We start from the raw sequence: 25791 nt of genomic DNA, 5'->3' as shown, positions 1-25791 counted from the left end.
GATAGGGTGAGGAGCTCAGTCATTCGGGAGGGACTCAGAGTAGAGCCACTGCTCCTCCGCATTGAGAGGAGCCAGATGAGGTGGCTCGGGCATCTGCTTAGGATGCCTCCTGGACACCTCCCTGGTGAGGTGTTCCGGGCATGTCCCACTGGGAGGAGGCCCTGGGGAAGACCCAGGACACGCTGGAGGGACTATGTCTCTCGGCTGGCCTGGGAACGCCTCGGGATTCCCCAGAGGAGCTGGATGAAGTGGCCGGGGAGAGGGAAGTCTGGGTTTCCCTGCTGAGACAGCTGCCCCCGCAACCTGACCTTAGATTAAGCGGGAGATGATGGATGGATGGATGGATAGTTTCATTTTATTTGGTTCTCAGCAGACAGCAAATAATAAATTAAATTATTGTATGTGTAAGTTTTTCTTCAAATTTTTGTGCCTCTAATACTGCAACTTAGTAAACATCTAGTTTATCCATCCATCCATCCATCCATCCATTTTCTGAAATCACTTGTCCAGAGCTTTGTCTGAGGCTTACGGGCGCTAGCAGCTCATTTATATATTATATAATCATAATATTGTATTTTTATGTTAATGACTCGGATTTTAATGATGGAAAGTGTTTCCATGTTAGAAACGATGCATTGATCTGACTCAGAAGTATAAATCTACCTTTAAGACTGTAATGTCATAAATCAACTGAACTGCAGAGGTACTTTGCTCAGCTGTTGCCGTGTTGACCAATCTCATCTTGTGTTTACACGTGTTCAGCCAAAAGTGTGCCAGATACACTGTTGCAGTCATGCTTACAACAGACAGGAACAAATTTGTGTGATTTTAGGGTTTACAAATGTTTATGACAGTTAAACTTTATTCACTTTCCCTGCAAAAAGTTACAGTTACAGTTGTAATTAAATTTAGTGGAAGCTCATTGGTCTGATAACAGTTTTTAACGTTAGCAGAAACGCTAGTCCTTTAACGAAAAGTTAGCTTCGCTAATCATTGGTTAGCAAATTAGCAGAACCCTACCCACCACTACCATCTAGTAAAAATGATACATGTCAGGGTCTGAGCTGTATTAGACGTGACACATGACACATCATTTAAACTATCTGGCATTTGTGTCACAGTAGCCGTTCTGCTAGTTTTTACCAGACGTAGCATTTATTCATATGCCACATCAAAGAGTCCTGGCTGGCCAACACCCTGTTGGCAGTTTATGGTTTTTCCCTCCTAGGATCACTCCCAGTAGGTATTCACCCAAGCTGACTGTGAGCTCCCCACAATTAACCCTTGCCAGTTTGAGATGCTCTGACCTAGTCGCCTGCCCATACTGATTTGGCCCTTATCAAAATCACTCGGATCTTCATACTTTCTTCTGTATTCGATACATCGACTACAAGTACTGAATGTTAGCCTCTGCTTTGTATGTTTTGGTTCATTAATATATATGCATATTATACACATTACATAGCACAAGATACTGTTCATCTCTAAGGGCTGAGGATGCAGTAAAAAAATATATATATATATTTAAAAACAGAAAGGATCTTTGGAACCTCAAGAAAACGTCATATAGCTCATCACAATTTCCTAAATTAGAATCTTTAAAGCTATCTAACTTCTCTCTTGTGATCTGCCTTTGCTTTCAGAGAGCAAAAAAAAACTTCAATCTAAAAAAAGAATATAATAAAGATCAAACAGCACTTTTTATGCTTACAACAATCCAGCCCAAATCAATTATCTATGGGATGAAAGAGATTGTGATTATTACCTAAATTATGATTTCAGCTATTGAACTGTTTTGAGGTTCTTTAATGATCATTTTCAGATCCTTTTATCATTCTCCACTCTGTGTTAGTCTATCTGTAGCTGACGACACTGCTACGTTTTTGAAACGACTTCTCTATGTAATGACAATTCCATTGTGAAAAGAAGTATGATAAACATAGTGATGTCAAAAGCATTATCCAAGAGCATATAGTCCTTAACTTTTTCATCTGGAAAAAAACAAAACTAAAGAACTGTCCTTCTCATTCCACGCAACAAGAAAGAGAAAAGGAAGTGGCTGTGTACACTAAACAGCCATTTTACACAATTTTTAGTATTAGGGGTGGAACAATACACAAAAAAATCACGGTTTTGGGTTCGTGGTACAGTGCAGTTTTGGTAGAGCAGGGAAAACAGAATTTGTTTGATTTATTGTTAAAACCGCAAACACAATTAGGAAAAGTTGTAAATCAAAGGCTATGTGTCTGTCAACATATCTGAGTAGCAGTTGTTTATTTGCATACTGAAAAATATATAATATTTAAAAATCAAAAAATTTACATCATAACAGTCATAATGAACTAAATCTCGTGTTCTCTGCTACCAAGTATGGTCACCTATCTGTAACTGAACTTACTTAGGTGCCATGGAGAGCTTCTGCCTTGCTCCAGTAATTCACACACTACGATGTTGTTGTCTAGTTTGGTATAACAGAACCGACAGTTAGTTTTGGTTATTTCAGCTACTCTCTCTCTAGTGTTTATTGGGAAAGTAAAATGCTCCCAAATCATGAACGACTGTAACGAGGGTCAGTCGTGATAAACTCACAGCCACAGTTAACATAATGCTTTCCATGTTGAACATCTAGTTGTGAACTCAGGTTCCGCCAGTGTCAAGAAATGTGTTCATTCATTTCATTGTGCGTACTGAACCGAAAAAGATGTACCGAGCGAGTCCCGATGTACCGAGAGAGTCCCTATGTACCGAGCGAGTCCCGATGTACCTAGCGAGTACCGATGTACCGAGAGAGTCCCGATGTACCGAGCGAGTCCCGATGTACCGAGCGAGTCCCGATGTACCGAGCGAGTCCCGATGTACCTAGCGAGTCCCGATGTACCTAGCGAGTACCGATGTACCGAGAGAGTCCCGATGTACCGAGCGAGTCCCGATGTACCGAGCGAGTACCGATGTACCGAGTGAGTCCCGATGTACCGAGCGAGTACCGATGTACTGGTAATTCCTCCTTGGAAAACAACTGCACCCCGTGACCCAGTAGGATAAGTGGTTTGGAAAATGGATGGATGAATGGAAAACAACTACACTCATCACTCTGTTTGAATGAATGAAATTTATTTCTCTTTTCCACCATTTTTTCTGCCTTTTTAAACTTGAATTCAAGCAATTTAGCCCTCTTTTTACTCTTAATGATGCCTTGCCGAAGAAAGAAGTTCTGGTGAATCACATTACTGGTTCCACCGTTTTGATTTGTTTGGCCCTGAAAACAATTTTATGTCATGCATCACACCAGGCTTAACAAGGGGATACAGAGTGGTGTACATTCAGATACAGAGCAGATAGATCATGCAATAACTTCAGGATGAATAAGAAGATCTTTAATGGCAAAGAGTACCCTTAGTGCCAAGGGATATTTGGAAGATTTTTGGTGGCATACCTCTTTTGTTAAATAAAATGAAATCATTTTAGTTACCATAATAACCAGTTACCCATTAGCACTGTTGAAATGTCTTTGTACTTTTCTTGAGAAAAACTAGATTTATTTTTAACTCAAATAAAGAAACTTTCTAGTAGCAATTGCAAGTACTGTACCTGAAAATTGCCATTGAAGAAATAAACTGCATGAGAAATTAAACAAAGGTAGGTGATTAATGAGAGATATTTTAAGAGATCCTGAAATAAATATGGACAGGAGAATTTCTATAACATCATACGGAGATCCAGGCACATTTTTTAGATCCAGCTGAGAATTCTCATTGATTTCTCGTGAGAAAAATGTGAGAAATGTAGGTCAAGGCAGTAAGACGCTTCTTTATGTGGGAGTGATCATAAAATAGATCAAAAGATGAATCAGAAAAACCAGATGTATCGCTAGAATGACCTTTGGAAACTGCACTTGGAAAAGGTCTGGTTTCTTTGACCTACAATGAACCACAGACTAAGGAGCATGAGTGAAGGTCTTTCTTTTTGCAGCTAAAAAGCCACTTTCGGTGACTTCAGAAACAGCACTTTCTTCTGTCATGTTTAATTTCTGGGTGTCATGAGAATGCATAACTGGCAACCAACAGAAATGAGTCAGAGACCTATTAGCTATAGGTTGGTTTCATTATCAACAATTTTCTTAATTAAAGAGTTTGGTTACTGACACAGCAGTCTTGTTAAGTGGTACTAAAAGGCAAGCTGGAAAACAATGAATGCAACCAAACTGCTTGCATAAAAGTGTTCCTCTGGTTAAAAGGTGGGTGTAAAAATAATATTAAGACCACAAATGTGTACTATTAATGATAATACATTATAGAATGTTTATAATGCAGAATAAATATAGAACAATGCTAGATTTTTAGCAAACGACATATGGCCTTGGACAAATACCATGTAGTGTCCTATTTCTATACTGTTCTCTAAATGGCACTGTGAAATTGTGGTGTGTTCGTCAGGAATAGAAAGATAGTGGATAGAAAGGGGCAAGCCTTCTTTGAGGTTGTCCTCATTGAGTCTGTGTCTTAATGGGTTCTAGTTCAGTATATTTCTGTGTTATCGGTGTGATACTGGATGAACTACAATCCACTTCTCTTGCACAGTGCTAGCTATTGAGAATTTAGTTTTGGATATTACCTCATACTTAAGTATGTCACAAAGCAGCCACAAAGCAGGGATTCAGGCCTGTAAACTCTTCAGCATTCCTTGTAGTCTGGTGACTTTAACAGCAGGAATTTTACTAGACAAAGAAAATGTTTTGAATCCAAAAATATTTAAAGCGAGGAAAAAAATGCTGCTAATGGCAACACAAGTGAATGTGCAGTGTTGAGAGCTGCAAAAACTTAACAACTTAGAGATTCACATTCTATGGAGGAGACTATAGTGAAGGACATGGTCTTATGATAAAAAAAGTGGAAGTTACATAGAGGATAAAGCCAGGCAACTCCCTTAATGTCTATCTCAGAAATTTCCTCCCTGAACCAAAACCTGAAGGTTTTATGGTGGAGAAATGCTGATAAGATCAACAAGGACATGATACCATTGCTGCCAAACCGAACAGAAGACAATTACGTTACACCCTGAAAAGGACTCTGGCTCTTTAAGGAGACAGAGGTCGGTCTAAGAACATATATTTTTTATAAACCCCCCATTTCAATATGTGCTTCTGTTCCAAAACACCTGGACGTATATTTAATCAGTCAAATTGCTTGCAGTGTCCATAATGTTGGCAATCAGAGGATGGATAGATACATCTCCTTTTATCCTGGGGAATTATTGCACAAATTGCTTTCCCCTGTTCTGTCAAACTGCATCTTTCACAGTATAGCAAGTCATATATCCTATGAAATCAAAAAGGGGACTGTAGTCCACATATGTATATAAGCATGTATGACAAAATATGGGGATAAATATCGCAGACAATTTGTATGATTGACTTTAAGTGATTATGTTTATATTTATTCATTTATTGAAGGATTTTGCTGGGCTCTAAGACAAGCTTCAAACTGGACAGAAGTTTCATTCCATTTTTCTTAGGGGGGTGCATGACTGTACCTTTCCTTCAACAATGGCAGCTGCTAGCTTTGCAGTAAGGTGTACGATTTATATTCTCTCATATAGAATTCACATATAATTCACTTTGTCTTACATTGTCATCTTGTGGAGACAGTGATGTGTGCTTATGATTTTAGTTTAGTTTTTTTTTGGGGGGGGGGGGCATTGAGACAGCTGGCTAGCCCCTTGTGCCTGTGATCAGGCGGTTGCTGGCTAAAATCCAGTGCTTGGCAGAATCGCCACATCTCTGCTGGGTTCTTGCAAAACGCTCCGGGTGTGCTGAACACTTTTTTGATTAAATGGCATCATATACAGAATTTGTTTCTGCAAAACAATGTCAGAGACAGTTTGATCTTGAATTGACTACATTGAGAAGAGATTTTAGTCTGAATTATGTTAAAGTGTTTTAAAGTGTTTATTGTTTAGAGAACAAAAGTTTTTTTATTGAAGCCCATTACTGAAGGGTAAACTTCAGATTCCTGTCTGAAATGCCCTTTGTTTGACAGATTTCTGCATACACACAGAAGGCTTCTTGGGACATGGTGGACAATGGCATGTTCTGTGTGTAACTGATCTCACCTGCAATTACTGAGAGCAAAACAGTCCCCATGCAATCCGACTGCCTGGGGTCTCAGTCCAGCGATACATCCGCAAAACGGCATGCTGTCAGTATTTTCTGTCTTTTAACGTCGAAAGCAAACCCCAGCAAGAATACACCAACAGATATGTCTGAACCCATTGAAATGAAATAACTGTCTGAGTGTACGTAGTGGCCTGTTCTTTACACTCATTTGTGCCTTCTGTGATTTAAAGACAGTTACTCATAAGAAAAATCTGAGTACCGCGAGTCTAAGTGATACGGCGTACACATAAGTTATAGTGGTCTTGTTTTATGTAAAAGAAATAAATCATAGATCACCCTACACTTTTTCACAGTGTCAAGAGATCTAGAAAGTTCTTCAGTGCCCCTAATTCATAGCATACGTTTATTACTGGTGTTGTAATTTACAATTGTGCTTTGTTGGAAGGGACTTCTGACTTCCCATCTAATTAAAGACAAATGTAGGATGAATAATGTCAAAATAAATTTTACTGGTTTGCAGCAGATTTTTAAATACCCCTTTTAATACCCTACTTCTTTTTCCTCTTCTTATTCTTATTGCCCCGTACTGCCTGAAAACAAAATATGTAAAACTCCTGACCACAACATTACATATGCTACAACAGAAAAGAATCTGTGATATATTTCCAATGATGACGAGATAAATCCATAACATTAAAACTAAACACTTATATGTGATAAATTCAATTATATAAACTGTCTGTCATATCCATCCCTGTATTTTGTCATACATGTCTATATACGTATGTAGATAAAGAACAATCGTAGATTTTCAATTTTATAATAAATAAATCATTTCTGAAGGAGTGCAGCACATCACTTCCATGGGGTAATGTCATTATTTTATAGTATTATTTGCATTAATAAAGATGTTTTTCAGTTGAATTGCATGGTTTTGCACAGACAATGCTACCTTTCAGTCGCAGCGCTCTGGGAACCAGCGGCCCCTGCGTCACTCGCATTAGCGCGGCCGGCGGTCCCCAGCGTGTCGCGCGGGACGAGAGCGATGGGCTAAGTGACTCTCCTCTTTAATCTCACCGTAGGAAGAGGGTAGCTGAAAAAGGAGCGGTTCTGATCCTCTACCGCGCCCAGCCCTCTCGCTCAGGCCGCATTATTGGGCAGCCAGAGCATCGGTGACGGTGACAGCGAGCTGGTGACGTCGGAGACCACTGCTGAAATAATGGGAACTTTATGTACGGAATCTCCCAGGCGAATCTGTAACAAGAAAGAGTTACTTCAAGGTTGCCAAAGACTTAAACTCCACACGTAGTACCAGATACACTCTTGTATGTGTAGTGGGGCAAAAAAAAATGCAATAGCTATTGATTTAGTGCCTGGGGAGGAGAATTGGCTGCAGAAAAATGGGATGTGGCACAAGGTGGCCTGTTGTTTTCAAGGTTGAGAACAACAGGCCATTACTGCTTCCTCCGTGGGCTTTCGCTTACCGACAATGCAAGCGAGAGTGACTCGGAAATCCAACACTTACTCTTTGTTTGCAGAGTAAAATTAGAGTGACACCCCCAGACTCCACGGCTCCTGCGTTATCTCTAAAGGAAAAACTTTTCTGTTACCGAAGTTACACACTCGCAAAGGTTTGGCTGCACGTTAATTGCTGGGTTTTTCTGTAAGCGAATACCTTCGGAAGCACAGAAACGGCATTCAGGACAGGAGAGAAGGTCTAAACAAACACAGGCTGGCAGAAAGTGCGGGTTGAGGGGGTTTAAAGTTCATCAATGAGTCAAATCATGAGTGATTAAGCCAGCAGACTCTATGGTCATAGTGTTTCGGGGGCCTTAGCTGAATCTGAAATATGAATGAAACACAAGCCAGGCAGGAAGATATGTGTCACTAGTGTGTCTTAAGGGGCATTAAAATGTGACAGTAACCCTAACCCTCCCAAAGAAAAACTCTCCATATTACGAGCCAGATTAAAATTTATTTTTTACAAATCAACAAGACTGTGGTTTATTACATTTCACTGCAGCTATGCACTTTAAAATTTAAATTCTGAAAAATATATCAACATGGATACATAGGTCTATCATGTAGGCACCATGTTTAACATGAAAATCAAATGAAATTGAATCAAATATGTTTGCCAAAAGATGTACTTCCGAACTAATTATTCTTGATTGGCCTTTTTGTTATTTTTTATGTTAGCACATACTTAGGATAAGAAATTGCATTTCAGTCTCCCAGATTTCGAAATAAGGATTATGGAACAGAATGTTTCCTGGTTAGGTATCATCCTGCACAGTTTTTCCCAAGTGGAAAGTCACACTTATTAAAGTATTTGAATTCAACAAATTTATTACACCAAGTAATGCATTTCATTCTATATTACAGTGTCTCAAATCCATAATAAATTATGACCAGCACAACATAAGCTGTAAGGAATATCAAGTAGTCACTGAAAATGAAAAAAACAGTACATTCCAAATTTTTCTATTTCCAACATACAATTATTAAAATATAAAATTTTATATCATATAAAAGATTAACTAGAATTCTGAGAGTTTTCACAGGTTTAGAAGAAAATTAGTTTAACTGTTCCTAAAATAAAAATATAGCATTTTATAATGTAAAAAGTTTTATAGCATAAAAGAAAATCTTTTATTTTTTCTTAATTAGCTATATTACTCAGTGGGTGATCAAAACCCAAACTTCAACAAAATGGCATGAGGCAGCTGAAATGATCAAAAGCTGTAGCTGGTCCTCTTTTGATCCATATCCAGATTGTCCTCAAAGAAACATTTATTTACATAACTGACATTATACCCTCCCATTGCAATAGAACATTATTTATGGAAGCAATTTAAAGGAATGTTGTTTCCGGAGTCACCAAAAATATCCCTGAAATGTGAAGCTGTAACATTATTTGTTAATTTTCTTAACCTGTAAACATTCTGGTTTCTTCAGAGAAATATACATTCCACATGTAAAGAACTTCTTCCTCAGAAATACCTTGGAAAGTCAGAGGTGTCCAATTAAGAGGATGACAGTGGAGAATGGTGCCGTCTATATTCTCATGCATGGTTAAGCCAGAAGATAAATTCAAGGCAAATGCATGTGGCTGTGATGTATTTTAGAAGGAAAGCTATTGCACCATGTTTCAATGAACCCAGGGTCCAGTGGTGACTTTATAAATATTTTTATACCTTGCATAAATGAAAACCTCTGACAGATTTATAGAGTTGTGAGTTCTTTATATATGTCCCTGTTATATACTCGGCAGGACCAGTGGCTGCATCTGTGGGGTGTGAACCAAACACCATCTGCCATGGAAGCTGTCAGAAGGCACTGGAATTCACTCAGGGCACATTCGGTGAGAAGACTGGTCAGGGTTCCCTGTGTGTGGTTCAGGGGGATGTAGAGGGGCGGGGTCACAGGCACGGGCTCCAGCTGAATGCTGATTAGTGACTGGAGTGTCCCCTCCCCTGTCAGTCACTGATTCAAAACATCTCATTGGGTAATGATAAGTACGACCCTTCAGTATGAATAACGGCCTTTCTTATGCTTCTGCGCGTTAAAAAATAACTCAGAATTGCCCCTTGGTTTGGTTCATAAGCAAATCTCAATCTAAAAATCAGCCCCATTTTAGAGCCTGTTTCTTTCCCTTCAAACCACCCCCAAAGCTTGTTTTGTTTGTTTTGCTGAAAATCTCTAGATTACCATTTTATTGCTTATCTGGGCTTAAGACGGCTGGTGCCTTTTTATCAAGTCTGCGCCACAAATGCTGGGGGAGGGGGGCAAACCTTCCAACAGTCATAATACATCAAGAGTTTTAACAGTTGAGGTTAGACGAGGTACATGGGAGAGTAAGCGAGTGCAACAAAGTGAAAGGGAGTGACGTTTTAAGAATCCTCAATGGGAATGCAGACCTCTCCCCTTTAATGTCCAGCCATCTAAACTCTCCGGTGCTCGATTTCTCCCTCTTCACACTGGCGGTATGAGAAAGACGGATGAGCCACTCTCATCCAAACAGAAGGTCGAAGAGCGTGAAATATTACCGCGATGGGAGGTGAGGGGAAGGAGCTGTAAAAAGGCAGATTGCAGGTCTTCATTCACTTAGCCACGTTCCTCAGTTTTTGGAGCACATTTTAAAGGCACATTGTGAGACAAATCACGCAACGTAATGAATGAGCAGATTGGGAAGAGAATGATTTAGTTGCAACCCGTAATAGATCTACACTGAAAAATCACATGTAGGTGAGCACTTTTACACAAACATGTGCTAAGTGCCTTGAACCATCATTATTTACTGCAATACAAGGCTTGACAGGGAACATTTAGGTGGTTATTGAATTTGGAAAACTAAACAAGTGTTTCACTGAAGTTTTAGCTGTTTTATTTATTTACTTTTAATCATTAAACACACCTTTATCCAAAATTTTTAAGAAAGCAAAGCCAGCCAGGCCCTGGAGCAAATGGGAGTTAGGGGCCTTGCTCAGAGGCCCAGCAATAACATCACTTGGTGAATGCTGGGATTCAAACTGGCAACCTTCTGATCACACCTATAGCCTCGAACTCAGTGGGCCACACAATGCTGAACCAGTGACTTTCCAAATTTATTAGAATACTCACTATATATTCTCTGCATCTCTCTCATGAGCTGCCTATCTAGTTGTAGCCCTAATAATACCTAATAATTTAATACATATATACCAATATTTTCATTACTTTTTATTGCACACTTTACCTGATCAATAGATGCAGCTGAAACCTTCAAAACTAAGATAAATGTTTATAATGTGTCATTTGTAAAGATAAGAATGTATGTGTCCTCAGTATAATGTATCATCTAGGTTTTAACAAACAGACAAAAGCAACGGACAGAGTCCATTATTTGTAAGATTGATGGTTTCCATATATGGAATATGGTAGTCATTATTTTCTCCGTTTATTCCTGAGCTGTATTTTGATTACAGCAGATATTGTTCTTCACCCTGAACCTTCACCTTGAAAAATAATCTCCCGGAATGACATCTCTACATGATGTAGCATGTTGTCTGCCATGCCGTGCTGGGGTGTCCATCACAAACCCCCACTGATACATAGACTGCGCTTTGACTGAGTGAAAAGGACGTTTTCATAATGAAAATGACAGACATTACAATTAATATAAGACAATGCTATTTTAGATTATTTAAATTATTGGATTTAATTAAACAAAGTGTAACTATACATGCAGAATGACAAAGGAAGAAATTACCAGAAATTTACCTGAATAACCACTTTTGCTGTACTGTATGTGTGGTTTTTGATTTCAAAACCAGTAAAAAAAAAAAAATATATATATATAAAATCTGAGATGAAAAGTGCTTTAACTTCTCCAAGTGGAGAAGCCCTAATGCAAGAGAAGACATACACATTCATCCTTTCAAATATTTGATGTGTTCTTTAATGTGTATTACTAGTATATTTCTGGATTATGGGTTTTTTGCTGCATGTCTTGAATGGTAGGGGAAGGTAAATCCAATTTATGGTTTGTAAAATGGATTACATGTGTTAGTCAAGATCTGCCTGTATTCTTAATCAAGTGGGCAATGTATAGTGCTGAGTGGTGGCTGAGTGGTAACATTTACACTGTTTTTAATTGGCAGTCCCTTTTTTAAAGGGGGGGGGAGGGGTCACACAGTCCCTGGGACAAGAATGCAACTGAGCCGACATTCTGCCAACCATGGGATTTGAACCGGCAACCTACTGATATCAATCAGAGGGCCGAACCTGATGAGCCACAAAACGTCCCCTATCAAAATTACTATGCAGTAGAAATGGGAAACAAATATGAACTGCGGAAATATTGTCAACACAAAATGCAGCCACGGCAGCATTAATACAATATTCTACATATAATGCTTGCATTATATAGTCTAGCTGTCCTGGGAGTTCCTTCCCCTGGGTGCCAGTGCCCCTTAGGATGGGCTCCATGCTCACCACAGCCGTGCACTCACTAGGCGAAAGGTGGATAAATGGATGCATGGAATTTATGTTCATAGCCTTTTCTACAAGAATACTGGCACATGAAGAAATCCCTCCAGTTTATTTTGCTTGGATGGATACAGAGCCCTTGATCCTGTACTAGGTAAGTGGGTGGAAGACAAATGGTTGGATGGATTGACATGGAAATCTCAGTCAGTGTTGCCAAGTACTCAAAACACTCTACGGAATTCAGGACCAGTGATTATGTGGGCTGGGAAAAATGAGTAACTCTTGGGGTCTTCAGACCACCTGTTGACAATATGTGTTCCTATATGAACAATATGAGAAAAATGCTGCCATAGAAATCCATAGAAAAGAAGCCATAGAAAATCTCCCAGCAGGAAGTTATACCTACACACATAGACTATATGGACAAAAGTATTGGGACACACCTCTTAATCATTGAATTTGGATGTTTTATTTAGACTCATTGCTACAGATGTATAAAATCAGTGAATTCAGGCGTGGCACTGCCATAGGAAGCCACTTTTGCATTTAGTCAGTTTGTGAAATTTCTTCCCTGCTAGATATTCCACTGTCAAATGTAAGTGGTATTATTGCAAAGTAGAAGCGTTTAGGAACTCAGCCATGAAGTGTGTGACCACGTAAAGTAACAGAACAGGGTCGATGAGCACTAGGCCGCATGGTGCATCTGTTGAGTCCGTTGGCTCATTAACTGCAGAGTTCCAATCTTCCTCTGGCATTAACTCCAGCACAAAAACTGGGCACTAGAAGCTTCGTGGAATGGGCTTCCATGGCTGAGCAGCTGCATGCAAGCCTCAAATCACCAAACACAATGCCAAGTGTAAGATGGAGTGGTGTAAAGCACAAGTCTGGGTTTGGCAGATGCCAGGAGAATGTTACCTGCTGACTACATTGTGGCAACTCTAAAATTGGGGTAATGGTGGTATAGGGCTGTTTTTCAGGGGTTGGGTTTAGGCCCCTTAGTTCCAGTGAAGGGAACTCTTAATGCTTCAGCATACCAAGACATTTTGGACAATTCTATGCTTACAACTTTGTGGGAACAGTTTGGGGAAGAACCTTTTCCATCATGACTGTGTCCCACTGCACAAAGCGAGGTCCATAAGGACATGGTTGGATGAATTTGGCGTGGAAGAACTTGATTGACCCGCACAGAGCTCTGACCTCAACCCCATCAAACACCTTTGGGATGAACTAGAATGGAGATTGTGAGCCAGACCTTCATGTTCAACATCAGTGCCTGACCTCACAAATGTTCTTCTGGCTGAATGGGCAAATATTCCCATAGACACACTCAAAAATCTTGTGCAAAGCCTTCCCAGAAGAGTGGCAGCTGTTATAGCTGCAAAGGAGGGACCAGCCTATGGATTTAGAATGTGATGTCATCAAAGTTCCTGTGGGAGTGGGGTCAGGTATCCCAATACATTTGTCTGTATAGTGTATACACATAAATTTCTGTTTGTAAGGCTTTGTGTTCAAGTTTTTACTTCTTAAGCCACTTCTTAATTGCGGTTTTACATATTTAAGCCTCAAAGAAGCCAAAAAAAACCACATTCCTCAGTTCTTTAAACATATATTAAAGGCATGTTTTGAGAAAAATTATAACATTTTAAGGTACGTATATATCAGAAAGAAAATAATTTGCAGACTAACTGCCGTAATGCACAACAGGTCTTCATTGGTTTGAATAATTGCATGCGGGTGAATTTTCTAGAAGAATCATTATTTATTGCGAAACAAAGTATGACATAAACTCTTAATGTGTATATTGAATCTGTCCTAAACACATCTTATAAAATTTATGAAAAGTAAACATCCACAGCAAAGCCTAGTACAAATCCCTTGAAAACAAAATAAAATATATTTTTGTTTGATCCAAGAAAGATCTTTTTTTCATAGATTAAAAATGCTTTTATTTCTCAAAGCAGAGATTTGAAAAATGATTTGTGTAGAGGGCTCGTTTGATTACAAAACGGCCTGCATCAAAAGGACAAACATATCTTGCTTGATGTATTAGAAACATACACATAGAACTTAAAATCTGGAAACAAATTGTATACACTGATGCTTTCAACAACGGCAGCTTCCTTAAGGTCCCCTCAATTGCTTGACGCTAACTTGATTACCTCTGCTCAGACCCGCATGGATTCATTGTACCTAGTCACGATAACCCAATGAGTCGTCCCATGTTCTGAAATAATGGAAATAACGTATTGCGTCTAAAATTCGCGCCCTTTAAAATTCCCGTGGAGATATCCCACCTGTTATTCCAAGCAAACTATCTACAGGGATTGTTTTTTTTTTTCCTTTTTTTTTTTCCAGACGCTGGACTCACTGAGGAAGGCTGCATTGCTATTTTCTCACCAGCGGCGACACCTGCAAGTGCATGAGCGTCTTCTCTCACCCGGCTCTGAAGCCTTTATGGGTAACACATTTTTAGAGCTGGGTTCACGAGGACAAGCGGCTGTGAAAAACATTTGAGACCCGTGTCCCCGCCCCACCCGTCCAGATGGGCAAATGATCTGTGTGAAAAAAAGGCATGGTTTGCTAGATAAATTCCGGACTATTCATGTGCCAGATTTCACGGTCACCGTGGTGCTCAAATCACTGGTATTTTGTTTAGTCTTGTTTGATTGCATTCAGCAGCCCTAACCATGGACCGCAGAACTGGGCAGGGCGGGGGAGGGGGGGGGGGGGGGTCACCCAGTTTTTGGAGCATCATTAAGAATGCAATGAAGATTAATCACCAAATAATGACCTGCTGCAAATAATTCCATCCAAACCAATAAAACTTTATTAATAAAATTTTGAATTATATCTGTGATTTTTTTTTTAAATAAAAGATTGTATCTGAGTTTTTCAAAAGCAAACAGAAGTGGACATCACTTGAATCCCCCTCCCCCAGATTTATGCATGCAGATACACCTATAAGTCAGCTTTCACTGCAAGTCCATAATGAGAACATTCTTTAAAAGTAAGCTGAGCATGCCACAAGGCAGACTGCCAGAATAGAAGACCCTCTCCAATTACCTTGCTCATCCTGTCCTTCGGGATAGAGAGGCTGCTGTATTTAACTTGTAGTAACAGGTAAGCAAGCAGGCATGACAAGCATCAAAACAGACAAACATAAGGAGAATCGTGTAAAGATGAAGAGGGTGGCTTCTCCCTTTTCCAGGCCACCCAGACAGAGATCAAGATCTGAGAACAAGTTCTGTTCTCCTTTGCCAAAGGGCTGATACTTCATTCTCTAATGGCTGCATTTCCCTTCACGTTAATCCCCAAGTCTGCATCTTCTTAGCCTGGGGATCCAAAAGACCCCTTTCGCTAGACAGTTATGCAGGTGACACGAGTTCATTGAACATTCTCACCTTTTTGAAACAGACACAAAGGATTATCTACAGATTGTCCCTTTTCTTTCCAAAAGCGAAACATATGACTTACAATGTTTCTATTATGCTAAAAAATCCTGAGTGTAGATCACACCTGGGAGTCGGCGGTTTTAGACACTTTACTTTTACCAAAGATTCACAGGAAACAGAAGTAGAAACCATACAGTTTGTGTACTACCTCAATGATGGAATGCAACTGTATACACAGACTAATTCCTGTAGCTGGACAGGGTTGTCTAGACCTGGGGTCTCCAACTCCGGTCCTGGAGAGCTACCATCCAGTGAGTTTTCTATCATACTCGGCTTCTGATGAGCCACACCTGTTCTCAGGTAAATGCCAGGAACAGGTGTGGCTCATCAGAAGCCAAGTGGGACAGAAAACCTACTGGATAGTAGCTCTCCAGGACCGGAGTTGGAGACCCCTGGTCTAGACTCAGTCGCAGACTAGGTATCAGGGGCGCTCGGGAATTTTCCCGGTGGACCAGTCTTTTCCAGTCTGGTCTTTCTTCCCCAAGCAAGATGTAGCAATTTCAGGTCCAGAAAGTAAAAATCCACACCAAGATTTTGTTTCAACCAACCAGTTGAGTACTCTGTGACTGTGACTTTTTATGCTCAACTGGTTGGTTGAAAGTAAACCATGGTCTGGATTTTTACTTTCTAGACCTGAAATTGCCAACTCTGCCCTAAGCCATTATATAGCCTATACTGTATGTTAGGGCAGGGCTATTCAACTCAGGCCCTCGATTCCAAATCCAGGGCTTGTTTTCAGTTCTCCCAGGTAGTTAGTTTAATAATTACTGATTCTGATTGGTCAGAGGTTTCACACCTGGCTCACAGGTGAAGGAAGGCTGGGAAATCAACAGGGCTCGGCCCTTGAGGACCGTGAGTTGAACAGCCCTGTATTAGGGGCTCCCAACCCGTCAGTTGTTCTCGATGTTTCCAGGCCGACCACAGGAGCTGATTAATGGATGGTGCTACATTTCATTGGCAGCCAATCGGTTGATCGTAAAGAGCTGGTGGCAAATTACTAGGCTGCCTTTTGTCGCCAGTCCACCCCAGGCACTCTTGGTTTACATAAAGTGAAAATTACCCTCTCTTTTAGAGAATTTGTTGCTTGCTGGGAACCAAAACCTTGCAAAAGTTAATTAAAAAAATAGCAAGAAGATCCAGTTTGCTGAATGACTGTCTCGCTAGTCAGACTTCCATTTGGGTTACTGTAGTTGTGGTTTCACAAGTTGGTGCTCTTGACATTGAATCTGCAGCCAGTGTAATAGTCTATGAATGAAGTCATGAATATTAAACCTGGCAAACATACCCAAAATGACAATGTAACACCACATTCTTATGCATAGCAATTGAAGAAAAACAAACTCACTCAGTCCGCAAGATATTTTCCAAGAAAATTTCTGTGAACCTTTTGAGTTTTGGAAATTTAACAAAAATTATTCATTGGATTATAGGAGGACTGATGAGTTCTGGTTCCCAGTAATGTAACACATGATGTGGAAGCCTGACTTAGGGCATTGGTGGTCTCATCTCAAAAACAACAAAAAATGGACTGAGTGAGCATCATTGGTTGAATTTAGCCTTAGAAAAACAGTGAATTGATTTATGAAATGAAATTTAAACAAACAATAAACAATGGTAGATGTAATGCAGTTGCATAGTCATTGAGAGAATCTGAGCAAAGGGATTGATTTCAAAAGGATATGATGAATGACTTCAGCCACTTTTTGGACTCCATGGAAACCTGAGACAGATTAATCTAGATCAGAAGAGTGCAATTTTCCTCAATATTATAGAACTACATCTCGTTATTTCGGAAAGCATGACTCAACATATGGCTTCAAATGCAATGCTGTGTTTTCTTAGAAGATCAAATCTAATGGAATGATTAGTCTTATGAAACAAATTAGACCAGTCTCATCACTTTAAATGTGTTTTCCTTATACAGTACATGATGAGGTGAGCCTCAAATTACATCAATCCACCAAAAATAGGGCTTTGTGAGTTCAGTGCTATGGATGGAGCAAATACTAAAGTGGCATGAAATGAAAAGGTTAAACTAGTTACAATTTCCATCATTTTATAGAAAATTACTCTTTATACATTTCAAAACATTTTTTTTTATCCTGGCATTCTTTCTCTCCAGTGACGCTCATATGGTACAAATTAAATTTCTGGTAATGTGTATGTGACACATAAATAGATAGAGTGATACATAATCATTCATACATTTTCCATAACCACTCGTCCACAACAGGGTGAGCCCATCCCAGGGATAAAGCAAAGCATACTGGTCCATTGCAACACATTAGAGTCACCCCATTAAACCTCATTAAAACCACAACACTGGAACTGCAAAGCTACATTGCTACCCAAAATGTGACCATGTGCTACACATACTGTATATAAGAAATGTAAGCATGCATGCTATTACAAAAGTCAGTCGTAACAGGCAAAGCTGGACTAATTTAGATACAGGGAGAGCACAAAAAACAAAACCTTGCTGGCTAGCAAAAACTGGCATTTCAGACTATTTTTTATTTTTATTTTTTTACTGAACTAGCCCAGCTGGCTAGTAGCAAAAATTCCAAACACTGATAACAGGACCTTTTGTCACAGCAAAACAGAGTGACAGAAATGTGTGGAGTCAAGCAGACACGTTTGCTCCACTCCTTCCCTTTTATGAATTATTCTGTCTTCCCAGACATTGATTTCTGAGCCCACGTCCAGTGGCAGCCCTTCCCACAGCCCAGTGCCCACTCCGTACTTCTGTTTCCACTTGTGTTGACACCAAAATGGCACCTTTGTTTTCATTACACACCCCGATTCTCCTTGACCTGTCCCTGCCCCATCCTCAAATTAAGCCCCTGCTCCTTCCTCCTGTTGTTCACTAAATTGAACCTCTAACATAATCAGCAATTCGAACAGAAAAGTCAGTCAAATGGCTGTAGGTGTGTGACTGAAACAGCAAAACGGGAACTCTGCATTTTGTTACACTGAAAAATATGACACAGCCAGTGTGTCGATCCCAGAGGCAGAGCTAATGGGGGCATGAGATGGCAGTGCCCCAATGAAATCTGATTGGACCCCAAGGTGCACTCCCCCAATTTTAATTGGCTGAAGTTATATGTGACGCAACTAGAAGCCTTGTTTTTGAAGTCCTGAATATTGTGCTGCATGCATATTAATGAAAAACACAGACTTTATTAAAAATTAAGAGGTCGTAAGTGTCTGATTTGTTTGTACTCATTAAGATATTAGTGGAACGTATTTTCTCATTACTTTCATGAATAAACAGATGAACAACAAGTAATTAAAACCATAAAAATCCTGTAATTTATGAAAATACGGTGTTTTTACTTTGTGTACTTAGTAGAAAGAAGTTGGTGACAATATTCATTTTTCCTGTTTGGAAAGATCCCCCTCCTTAACCTTTTTCCACCCATGCCCCCCATAAAAAGTCTGGAGCTGTCCCATTTTCATCCATCCTTCTTCTAACCTTCTATCCAATACTGGGTGGTGGGGGTGAGTCAAATTAATTTGCCAAGTTACATTAATTGAGCAGATGCTTCAAGGGATTTCTTCCTTTTTTTTAAGGGAAAGCTGGCACGGACAGTCCCTGAACATACCAGGGGTCAAGGGCATTGCTGAGGGGCCCAACACTAGGATGAGAACCAGCAACCTACCAATCACAGGCACAGCGGCCTGACCCACTGAGCCACACTGCAGCCCGCAGCCAAAGCTGAGTCCTCTTGGATATAATAATGATACAGCTCATTTTGACAAAGACACAGCAATCACATTAATATCCTGAAAGTCACACAACCTGACCTGAAGCAATTTCCATCATGATGGATATACAGGAACACTCAGAAGGTCAATTCACCCTCGATTATTAGCTCAACAGACATTTTTTATACAGTCTGTTTTTTACCCATTTATAAAATTCCACGTTTTATTCAACCATTACAAATGACAGACTAGCCAATTACGATCTCTGCAGCCCTGTCCTAAAAAAGTACAACGAGGTCCAGTCCATGGGAGGGATCTCACAAATATGCACATTCATTGACATAGTAACAGCTCTTCAGAGTAACCAGGTTACCTGATGTTATGGGAACCTCTGCAGGAAGGCCTATTCTGTCAAATGAAATACCTTTACTTAGTGATTTAACAGTAACCGACTTCAGAAACATGAAAGTGCAACTTTCAGCATAGAAATCTGGCTCCTTAACGACCGCACTACCTGCTGCTGGATATAAAAATCTACAGCAACCCGCATAGCCAATTAAAACAAACCAAAGCATTTGAATTTGAATGTAGCTGCTAATTTAAATATTTTGTATGCAATTCAGCTCAATCTTAAGTCGTCATTTATTGACCTTGACGCTTCTTTGCATGAGCCGTTATTGAAAACAGATGAATAGATGGATTACAAATCAACAGCCCGCTGTGCTGAGGAAAAAACACAAATGTTAAAGGTTAATTTTCTGTACTTCCAGGCAATTGTATTTGTAATTGTTTTTTGTCGGGAGGCAGACATTTTCATAGAACGTCCTGCTAAAACAAATGTTGGGCTGAAAGTGAGCGCGAGCCACTTGAACCCTTTTGGTCCGTTTGGTAAATATCCGAAGCAGTTGAATGCGCACAGCGATGGTCCACTCCAAAACGGGGGCTCTTTGCTTTCATACTAAACATTTCTAAAACTCCGCTGACTCAGTGTTTGGCAACGCATCACGCTGACAGCAAATGAATAAACAAAAGCTTCCATCCATTACCTCCCCCCAAGTCCACCCTCATGGGCACTTCCCGGGTCTTCTCATATTATTGGTGCTCACTGTCAAGGAATCGGCTCAGGAAGATCCAGGCATCTGGCCGAGCCCTTCAGTTGCCTGGAGGTCTTTATTAGAGGAAGCTGCAGCAGACAATCGAGCTGGTTTTCTGAAAAACCCTGTGTTCTCTTTTACTCCCGTTCCCGGCGGCCAGATGGCTAAGCACTGAGTTCTAGAAGGCCGTAAATCCACACAGAATTTAAAAAGTTTGGACATAGTTACAGATTTGACTATAACCTTGACCCCGAAAGCACCCTGGAGTCGTATATTACAATCACAGGCCAACGTGTAACGTTGAGCCCCAATAAACAACAGATGTTTTTTTTCTGTTTTGTTTTTTTTTTTGCAGGTTTTTTTGACACGCCACCAAAAAGAAATCTTTAGCTACTCTGGACAAGAGGGTAGCTGAACTGTTCCTACAGATCGGGAGCCTGAAACCAGCCCTCGGAGTATGACAGCAGTAGGGTATGACCCGGCGGGCAGTGTGGGGGAGCTGAGTGAGGATTCTGAGATGAACGGTGGGGTGAGTGAGGACGTGGGATGATGAACCCGGAGACTGGGAAGCTGTGCATGGGGAGTTTGGCTTGCCTGAGGGAAGAGCTGTCACCCTCGCGGTGTGAGATTACTGTGGACGTGTTATCGGTGGCTTGATTCCCCCCCCCACCCCCCCACCGTTAACCAGAGTTTGATTTCACACATGCAAATGCTGTCAGTAGGATATGGGAAGCTTCATTCTATTCCCCAAAACACACCAACAGAGAAGCGTGGAAACATTATGCCTCCAGAGACACATAGTTATGCATCGATCTTCCATAATCGCTTATCTAATAAAGCACGTCTTCACAACCAAGTCCTTGGGGATCCCAGACAGTCCATTTTTTTGCTCCCTCCCAGCTCCCAGCTCCCAGCACACCTGTACCAGCTATTCGATTGTTTGCTTCATTCTTGTTTGTTCGACGCGTTCTTAATTGTGTGTCCTTGTGAGTTGGGAGCTGGGGGACTGTCTGAGGGTCCCCGAGAAACACTGCAGTAAAGGGTTACAGTGGCATAGCTGAAAAATTACCACAGATACCCAGCTAATCATACAGGCAAGTAATGACACAACAAATGAAATCTCCCTTTTAAGTCGTTATGCATGTTCGTCTTTTGTTTCTGATTGCACTTTACATACGCCAGTCCCTTACACTTGTAAAAATAATGAGAACTAGCTGCTAGTGGCAGGACAACATGAATAAAATGGAACAACAGAAAAACAAAAGATAAATATGTGAGCTCAAAAGCTCAAAAATCATAAAAAATGATCAAACAGGACTATTCAAAACATCTGATGGCATGACATGCCACTGATTAGTCCAAAGACGCACACTGTACAGTATTTATTTATTTATTTATTCATTCTTGTGAGAGAAAATTCATTGCAGATGATATTTTGAGTCGGTATACCTGGTACAGCATGTCTCAAGTAGCGCATGTGCAGCTGTTTTTGTTTCACAAAAAAAAAAATGTATAATGATGTATGAATAATAATTTGGCTAATCAGGTTTTGCGCTGATGAATTGCTTAAATTCTAGGATTTGATTACTTTTCATAAGTATGTAATACAACAGGTTAATTTTATTTTATTTATTTTGTTTATTTAAATTTTATTTAAAGAAACAGAGAGGATTTAAAAAACAAAAGGTGAAACTCAAATATAACTTTTGAAAATGTATTCAACACTCCTTCCTTCAAAGGATTATAACTGCATGCATATATATATATATATATATATATATATATAAATACAACTTACCATTACATATTTTGTTCCACATATGATAATATACTAAATACCAGGATTTACACCAATGTATTAGAAACTGTATACAACAGCTTCTTGTGGTGGCAACATGTCGAGTAGGTCAGATCTGACCTTTCCTTCTGAGGCTACAGATCATAGGTTATTCTGCAGGAACCCAAGGCATTCCCAAACCAGGTGGGAGATGTAATCCTTCAGTCATGTCCTGGGTCTGCCCTGGGACCCAACCAGGTGGCATTCTTACGAGATGCCTGAACCACCTCAGCCGACTCCTTCCCATGCGAAGGTGCCAGCGGATTTCTGGATCCCTCCAAGGTTCCTCTGGCCTCCTCCTTCATCTTGACAGAATCTCTCACCCACGTTGTCCACCAGCGGGTCCCAAGGTTACTGCATCATGGCCATCTCCTTGCAGCTTCTGCAACAATTAAGGCCTTGAACTTAAAGTGTTTTGGAAATAAAAATCCTTCAGCACATGGAAAAAAGTCTTTCTGAAGAGATGTTCCCAGCAAACCCTGACTTCTCAGTTGGGCGTTGGGCATCCGGCCTTCTCTTCATGCACCAAACCCAACTCACCATTGAAGGGTAATCATTTCATAGATCTGCTAATCTCTTTGCCCGAGGATCACATGGCCTGAACACTGACCATTCAGCTAGGGTACACCTTTGAACAAGGTGTTTGTTATGGACAGTCCACACAAGCCTTTATTCTCGATCATGGAACTTGTAGAAATCATTGGTGGTCATGCGCCCAAACCAAACAAAGACAAAATGACCATGCGCTACTGAGTGGAATTGGCAAGTTTCACTGCCGGTACCTTAACCATGCACCTAGTCAGCCATTTTCATCCATTTTCAAGCTCCAAGTTGTAGATGGCTTATCACCCATCTTACTGTATTCACTGCAGCTAAGTTGACAAGTATGAGAACTTACCCTTTGAAGCATATCACGTGGGCTGATTAATGTATTGGCTATCCTAGGCTATAGCCTAAGGCTAGTAAACATCAGGGCCCCTTCCTGCTTCAGGAGAAACACAATGGTTAGTTAAATTGACAACATCTGAGTGCCCATGCTGATGTCAGCCGAGGGTCCGGTCCTGGGCTCACACACTTCCTCTAATGCTGGATACCATGAACTGCTCTGCAGTGCTTACACACAAACCGCAGGCAGATATTTCCTCCCTCTGACTCGCAGTGAAATGGAGGCATCCCTCTTATCCACCAGGAAAATCTCCAGCTGCACAGCCCTCAGCCTGGAACTTGTGAACATCCCCACACCTGCCTGGAGTTCCTTCACTGTGGGGATCTCCAGAGTCAGAGAGACTTAGAGATCTGATTCCAGGCTCCACACTGTGCCAGGCCAGCTCTATCTAGCCAGCACCTTTCTAGCTATACCTCAGACTAGCTCAGCTCCCTTCCACACCAGAGAGGTAATATCCCACATTCCCAGAGTCCATTGCCAAGGGCATTTGGGTCCTTTGTACTCAAGCTTGCTAAATGGAAATTCACCTGACCCCTAGGGGGAGCTGAAGCCTATTCCATGCAGCACAGGGCACAAGGCTAGGCACACCTTGAACAGGATGCTAATCTATCGCAGGGGACACGCAGCAATCAGATTTCAGATATTAATTAGCCCAACTGCATTCAAAAGCAAAATGCCTGAAAGAAACCTGTGCTACTGTGGGGAACCAGCAAACTCCATACATTCAAGAACCGAACCCTAAAGGTGTGAGACAAGACAAAAAAAAACATATTTTTAAGCAAAAATTAATTGCATTACAATTACAAAGTGCCTCTTTTGGTGTAAAATAAAATGTGGTTATGCAAACTCATGTATTCTCTTTAGGAATTACACAAGCTGAAGGTTAGGTCTGTAGGTTCATTTTAAAAGATGCTGTACAATACATTGCAACTGATAAAAACGGTGTCTCCAAAATTATTGTTTCATTTGATTTTGTTGTCATGTAGTCGAAATCATATCTCAAATAAGTATACATGGCTGATACAGGCAGCTCTCAACTTACATAAATGTGGATTTATGCAAAAAAATATTTGAGATGCATAAGGTTTATGGAAGTGCTAAGGCAAAAAAGGTGACATACATTGAAAATATATTTAAACTTTACACCTTAGTCTATCATTGGTCTTCAGTATGTTTTATTAGTATATTTTTGGTTTAAGTGTTTTTTTTTTTGGTATAAGGCAGAGGTCTCTAACTCCGGTCCTGGAGAGCTACTATCCAGTCGGTTTTCTGTCCCACTTGGCTTCTGATGAGCCACACCTGCTCCTGGTATTTACCTGAGAACTAGTGTGGCTCATCAGAAAGCAGGTAGGATAGAAAACCTACTGGATGGTAGCTCTCCAGGACTGGAGTTGGAGACCCCTGGTATAAGGTGTCTTGAATCGTAAATCCAAATAACGTGAAGTTTGATTAATTTAAGGGTTTGTGGAATGGATTACTTATGTCAGTTGAGAACTGCCTGTATATTTGTACTAATAAAACGATCAACTGTTACAGCTTTGGCTCCATTCATGTTGATACCTCTGTGAAAACTATTGGATATCTCTTTTCGGGCCCCGGGTTTGTTTTCTTCACTGTGTGGAGTATTATCTTCAGACTGCCACGGAGCTGCCGGTGATAACATGTTTCCATTTAATAATGCGACACTTTCAAAGATATCATTTAACCACATGGGTGAATTTCTACTGGAGGAAACACTAAAGAGAAGCGGGAAAGGCAACAGAGAGCTTCGCCTGGGGAAAGACGTTCCACCAGAGTCTGATTAAACACGCTCAGTCAATCGGGGGGCTGAAGGCCCAGAACAGGCTGGACACTGAACCATGAATCCTGGAAGATGCTGATCTGGGAGTTTTGGGGGGTGGGGGGGGAGACTGTTTTTTTGCCTCGTGCCCTGTGCTTCCAGGGATAGGCTCCAGGCTCTCAACGGCCCCGTGCTGCATGAGCCGTAATGGAAAATGGATGGTTCCTCAATTATACTGTGCTTGGGCGGTGACAGCTGACCTCTGCAACACATTCATCAGAATAACACGGGAAACCTGCGTTCACCATTCGAAGATGTTACAGAAAAAAGCACAAGCATTAAATGGACAGTTTTGCCGTTTGCTTTAATTTATACATTTGTGTTTCTGCACAGTTGGCATTGTGTTTCTCGGCATCTTATCGCGTCTCATCTCATCTCTGCCTGGCTTTGGGGATCTTGGCACATGGCCATGTAGCAAAATGATGGGTTTGAAGCCGACACCCAAGTTTTTTTCTTACCAATCAGGCACAAAGCCAGGTAGCAAAATCATGAGTTTGAACACATCTGGAGGGGGGACCCCCCCCAGTCGGCTAAACATACCAAGAGGGACCTATTTGGAGGGTAGCAGGACCCCCTCCCCCCATGGAATTTTCTTATGGCTATGGGGCTGGCGGGGTTCTTTACGGAGAAGACACTGCTGAAGTTAACATGAACGTCACATTGCTGACCTCAAACCCAAGATGACCCAAGCAGAAACGCGTTTTCTCGCAGCTCTTACCATCCACTTTAATTTCACCACCCACAGACCACCTTCTTCTTTCACACTATTGACCTAGTGATTCCCTGAATAGCAGTTGGCGTGATTCAGCCAGCTGCAGTGGGCATAGGTGCA

This window comes from Paramormyrops kingsleyae, chromosome 1 (genome assembly GCF_048594095.1).
Source record: "Paramormyrops kingsleyae isolate MSU_618 chromosome 1, PKINGS_0.4, whole genome shotgun sequence".
Lineage (NCBI taxonomy): Eukaryota > Metazoa > Chordata > Actinopteri > Osteoglossiformes > Mormyridae > Paramormyrops > Paramormyrops kingsleyae.
This window is presented reverse-complemented; position numbering follows the sequence as displayed.